This window comes from Cavia porcellus, unplaced genomic scaffold, assembly GCF_034190915.1.
Source record: "Cavia porcellus strain 051 isolate PalLab524CR breed Dunkin Hartley unplaced genomic scaffold, mCavPor4.1 scaffold_10, whole genome shotgun sequence".
Classification (NCBI taxonomy): domain Eukaryota; kingdom Metazoa; phylum Chordata; class Mammalia; order Rodentia; family Caviidae; genus Cavia; species Cavia porcellus.
This window is the reverse complement of record NW_026947493.1, coordinates 64,360,402-64,366,383: the sequence shown is the minus strand read 5'-3', so window position 1 is coordinate 64,366,383 and position 5,982 is coordinate 64,360,402.

Sequence of the window (5,982 nt, the reverse complement as noted above, 5' to 3'; positions counted from 1 at the left end):
TTGTCACTATAAATATTTGATTGACTTTCGGGTGTTCTGAAATTTTAAAAATTCTTTTCTACTTTACTGTAACTGAATCATTGCTGGTAAAATTTTCTCAATTGATTATCTCTGGAGTTCTGATTAGAGAATCAAGCTGTCTACAAATAATGATATTTACAACCTTTACTTTTTATTTTATTACATTATTAGCTTGAATAGCAATGGTGGTAAAAATCACATCTTTTTCATATCAGTTATTGTATTGTGTGATTTCCAGTGTTGTGATATTACCATGTTTGTTGTAGATTTACAATAAATGGTCTTTTTTAAGCTAAGAAAGTCTCTTCTTTTTAATTAGCTAAAATATTTACATATTTTAAAACTCTAGACATGAGTACCGCATTGTATTGTTGTAGATGTGTTAAGGTAATTACATGCTTTTTCTTTAACGAACTAACAAATCTAGAAGATTATATTTAGAAACTCCCTAAAAGAGTTTTTCTGGAGAATTATATGTAGAATTTTTCTAATTTTGAAAAATTCCTTCTTGAGATAAATTCTACTTTTTGTGTCTTATACTTTTAATACCTTGTTGTATTTTATTTATTAATAATTCATTTAAAATATTTTCTCTACTTGCTTAAATGGATTTTATTTGTTCATTTTTTTAACTTTTGTGTTACTGAGAGTGGAACTCGGGACCTTTTCACAGAGATCTGCAACCCTTTTGTGTGTTTGCTTGTTTGTTTGTTCATTTGTTTTGAGGCAGGAGTCTCACTCAGTCCCTGAGCTACTCAGGTTGGGATCAGACTTGAGATTCTCCTGCTTCAGTCTACCAGAGTGCTGGAATTACAGGCTTGAGTCACCATAGCTGGCTATAAATGATTTTAAATGTGTAGTTTTTTGTTAGTACTATTCTTGTATGGCTTACATTTTAGTATTATGCTAATCTTACTAAATGTATGAAAAAATTCTATTTTTATTTGTTTTTTTTCTCTGTGCTTTGTAATAGTTTATGAAGCGTGGAAATTTACTATTCCTTAAAATATATCAGACATTTGGTCCTTGACTACTTTTTTGACATCTTAATCATCATTAATATATTTGGATTATTTCTTTATAATTCAAATTTGAAATCATAATTTCATATAAAATTATCTGTTTATGTTTTAGTGAATCATTTAAAACTGCTATGCTGGTATTTCAGTTTTAAAGTCTTTCATATCTATCATTTTTGCTTCAAATATAGTTATCAACTCTCTTACTTAGACATTTCAAAGATTTTATTCATTTTTTGATAATCTGTTTCTCAGAATCCTCTGGATTTAATAAGTCTGCTATTTAATTGACAGCCTAATTGGTTTTTGCATTTATATTTTTAATGCCTTTATTATTTTGAGGATTTTCTTCATTAGCATGTTCAAGTTCTTTACTTAAATGATTATCCTATTTTCCTTGTTTTATAAAACAAAAATATTTTTAACATCATTTATAGTACCAAACTTTTTTAAAAATTTTATTTAAAAGGAAAAAGAGAAAAAAACAGAACAAAACAAAACAGTGTAACGGTACAAGTAATACAGAACTATAAAAAAAAAGGAAGAAATCACCAGTTAATAGATTACACATTATCATCTTAGAGATAGTGGTTCAAGTCACAGGATCAAAGCATACAAAGTGGACATTCAAACAGTGAGACCACAAACACTTGTGGTCAATGATCCAATCAAAAACATTAATATGGTCATCTATTTAACACACCTAAACACACTTGCTGTTGTAACCTTTAGAGCACTTTTTTTTTCCTCTCTTAATTACAACAAAATTTACACATTTTGGGCTTTATTACTCTCATATTACTTTTTTTGTAAGAGAATAAAATCAAATATGACAAAACAAAAGCTGTCAGTCAAAACCAAGGATAGACATAGCACATGATGTAAAAACAGAGTACAAGGTTATCAACAATGGTTACCATAATGCCTCTTGCTTCCTTAAGAAGCATTGTCTATCTCATTAGGTATTATAAAGTTGAACAAAACAGTAGAGAACAAGACAAATAAAACCTAAACATTGTAAATATTACAGGACTTCAAAAGAGGATAATAGTCAAACCAGAATGGGCATCATAGTGATATTATTGCCTTCAAAGTAATTGCCTATACCCTCAAACTTGATACCCTCAAACGGAACAGAGTCTAATCAGTCAAAACAAGATAGTGGGAGTATTACAGGACTTCAAATCAAGTTAGTAGGAAATCAAAAAAGTTACTATAATATATCCTGCTAATTTTTTTTGATTTTTTCCCCTTAGTTAAAAAAAAAGTAATAAAAAATAATTAAATATTTTTTTAATGAATAAGGGAGAGATTGAGATAAAAGAGGACATGACAACATAGTAATACAGGTCAAAGCATGACAGTTTCAGCAACCTAGTGCTTCACCACCAAATAACCCGACTTAATAGTAGTTACCATAGTGTCTTTTTCCTTGAAATATTTGAATACAATTTTGTATACTATAACATCAAACATGTCAAGACAGTGTAAAACTATTCAAGTGGAAGAAAGCATTGTAGGGTATTTAAAAGCAGCTAACAGAAAACGAACAATGGTTTCTATATTATCTCTTTGCCTATAGCAATTTTTGTTTATACTACTATCGCATATGATAAAATCCAGCAAGATACAACATGGTAAATCAATGGAGACAGAAGAGCCATAGTTTGGTGGGGCTTCAAAACAAGATGGTATTAAATCAGTACTAGCTATTATGATGTATTGTTTTCTTCAAAATAGCTGTTCATTTCATCACAGGCAATAATATCATGCAGCCCAGAATAAAGCCATTCCAATTAATAAGTGAAAACTTTATAAGGCTTTAAGGCCACATAATGGGGAATCATGATTACCACATACTTTTATATATTTGAATCATTTCCTATATTAGGGAAACTATTCAGTATTCACACATGCGAGTTTGATTTATTTCACTTGTGAGTATAGTTTCAAGCTGTGCCCATTTATTGATAAATATCTCAATATGATCCTTCTTTATAGCTGAGTAGTACTCCAATGTATAATAATACCACCACTTTTTTATCCATTCCTCAGTTGATGGACACTTAGGTTGTTTCGAAGATCTCGTGATTACAAATTGTGCTGCTATAAACTTAGGTGCACATATATCACTGTGGTATGATGCTTTCAGTTCTTCTGGGAATATGCCTAGAAGTGGAATAGCTGGAACAAATGGGATTTGCAATCCCAGCTTTTTGAGAAATCTCCGACTGACCTCCACAACGGTTATACCAGTCTACACTCCCACCAACAGTGCAGGAGAGTTCCTTTTTCCCCACAGCCTCTCCAGCATTTGTTGTTGTTGATTTTCTTGATCCTGGCCATTCTTTCAGGAGTGAGATGGAATCTCACTGTGGTTTTAATTTACATTACCCTAATGACCAATGATGATGAACATTTTTTCATGTATTTGTTTGCCATTTGTATTTCTTCATCTGAGAATTGCGTATTCATCTCAGATGCCCATTTTTGGATTGGATCTTTAAATTTTGGGGGTCTGAGTTTTTTTTAATTCTTTATATGTTTTAGACAAAAGTCCCTTGTCTGAGGGGGAGTTCACTAAGATCTTTTCCCAGTTTGTGGGTTTTCTTTTCACTATGCTGGAGATTTTTTTTTTTTTGACATGCAGAAACCTTTTAATAAGAAGTCGTCCCCGGTATTGATTCTGGTAAATATTTCCCATGCAGTTTGAGTCCTGTTCACGAATTCTCTACCTACCCCTATGTTTTCAAGGTTTCTACCTAATTTGTCTTCCAATAGATTTAGTGTTTCTGTTTTAATATTCAGATCTTTGATCCATTTAGATTTTAATTTAGTACATGGTGATAGGCATGGGTCTAGTTTTAGTTTTTGGCAAATGGAGAGCCAGTTTTTCCAAAACCATTTATTAAAGAGACTGTCATTCTTCCAGTGAACCTGCTTGGCTCCTTTATCAAAGATGAGATGGTTGTGTGTGTTTGTAGTTGTGGTTGTATCTTCTAATCTATTCCATTGATCTTTGGCTCTGTTTTGATTCCAGTACCATGTTGATTTTACTACTGTTGCTTTGTAGTATAACTTCAAGTCAGGGATTGTGATGCCTCCTGCCTTGCCTTTGCTGCTTAGAATTGCCTTTGCTATTCTAGGTCTCTTCTGGTTCCAGATGAAATTTAGGAGTGATTTCTCTAGATCTATAAGGTATGTTGATGGTATTTCTATTGGGATTGCATTGAATCTGTATAACAGTTTTGGGAGAATGGCCATTTTCACAATGTTTGTTCTTCCTATCCATGAGCAAGGGATGTCTTTCCATTTTCTGAGATCATCTTCAATTTCCTTTTTCAATGTATTATAATTTTCACTGTATAAGTCTTTCACTTCTTTCGTAAGAGTAATTGCTAAATATTTCATTTTTTTGCTTGCTAATGTGAATAGTCCAGTTTCTCTTATTTCCCTCTCTGTAATTTTGTTGTTCGTGTATAGGAATGCTATTGATTTCTGAGTATTGATTTTGTATCCAGCCACATTACTGAATTTATTTATTGTATCTAAGAGTCTTTCAATGGAGTTTAGGGGGTCTTCTATGTAGAGTATCATGTCATCTGAAAACAATGATAATTTAACTTCTTCTTTTCCTTTCTTTTTTTTTTTTTTTTTTTCTTTTTCATTTTTATCGGTACTGGGGATCAAACTCATGACCGCCTGCTTGCAAGGCAGGTGCTTATGCCACTGAGCTAAATCCCCAGCCCCTCTTTTCCTTTCCTTACCCCTTTTATTTCTCTCTCTTGTCTAATTGCTCTGGCTAGTGCTTCCAGTACTATATTAAATAGGAGTGGTGATAAAGGACATCCTTGTCTTGTGCCTGATTTTAAAGTAAAGGCTTTCAATTTTTGGCCATTTAGTACGATACTGGCTGTTGGTTTGTCATAGATGGCCTTAATTATATTGAGGTAAAGACCATCTATTCCAATTTTTTGTAAAGTTCTTATCATGAATGATTGTTGGACCTTATCAAAGGCTTTTTCTGCATCTATAGAAATGATCATGTGATTCTTACTTTTGGCTTTATTGATATGGTGGATCGCATTTATTGATTTACGTATATTGAACCATCCCTGTATGCCTGGGATGAATCCCACTTGATCACGGTGTATAATCTTCTTGATAATTTGCTGCATCCTATTTGCCAATTTTTTATTGAGGATTTTTGCATCTGTGTTCATTAGGGAGATTGGTCTATAGTTCTCTTTTTTAGTTGAGTCTTTCTCAGGTTTTGGTACTAGAGTAATACTTTCTTCCAGGAATGACTTAGGAAGGATTATTTCCCTTTCAATTTCATGGAATAGTTTGAGGAGTGTTGGGATTAGGTCTTTGTATTTCTTGTAGAATTCTGCAGGGAATCCATCTGGGCCTGGGCTCTTCTTTGTAGGTTAGGACTTAATTACATTTTCAACTTCATTGATAGAGATTGGGTTATTCAGCAGTTTTACATCCTTTTGATCTAGCTTTGATACTTCATATGTTTCTAAGAATCTGTCTATTTCTTCTGTGTTATCAAGCCTTTGAGAGTAAAGGTTTTTGAAATAGGTGTTGATGAACTTCTGTATTTCTATAGAGTCTGTAGTGATTTCACCTTTTTCATTTCTTATTGATGAATTTGAGCTTTTTCTTCCCTTTTTAAAATAAGGTTGGCTAGGGGCTTATTGATTTTATTTAATCTTTCAAAGAACCAACTTTTTGATTCGTCGATTCTTTGGATTGTTTTCTTAGTCTCTATTGCATTGATTTCTGCTCTGATTTTTATAATTTCCTCTCTTCTTTTGGCTTTGGGCTTGACTTGCTCTTGTTTTTCTAGCTGTTTGATGTGTAACATCAGATTATTTATTTGTATTTGTTCTGTTTTCCTGATGTGGGAACTCAGTGCAATAAATTTTCCTCTCAG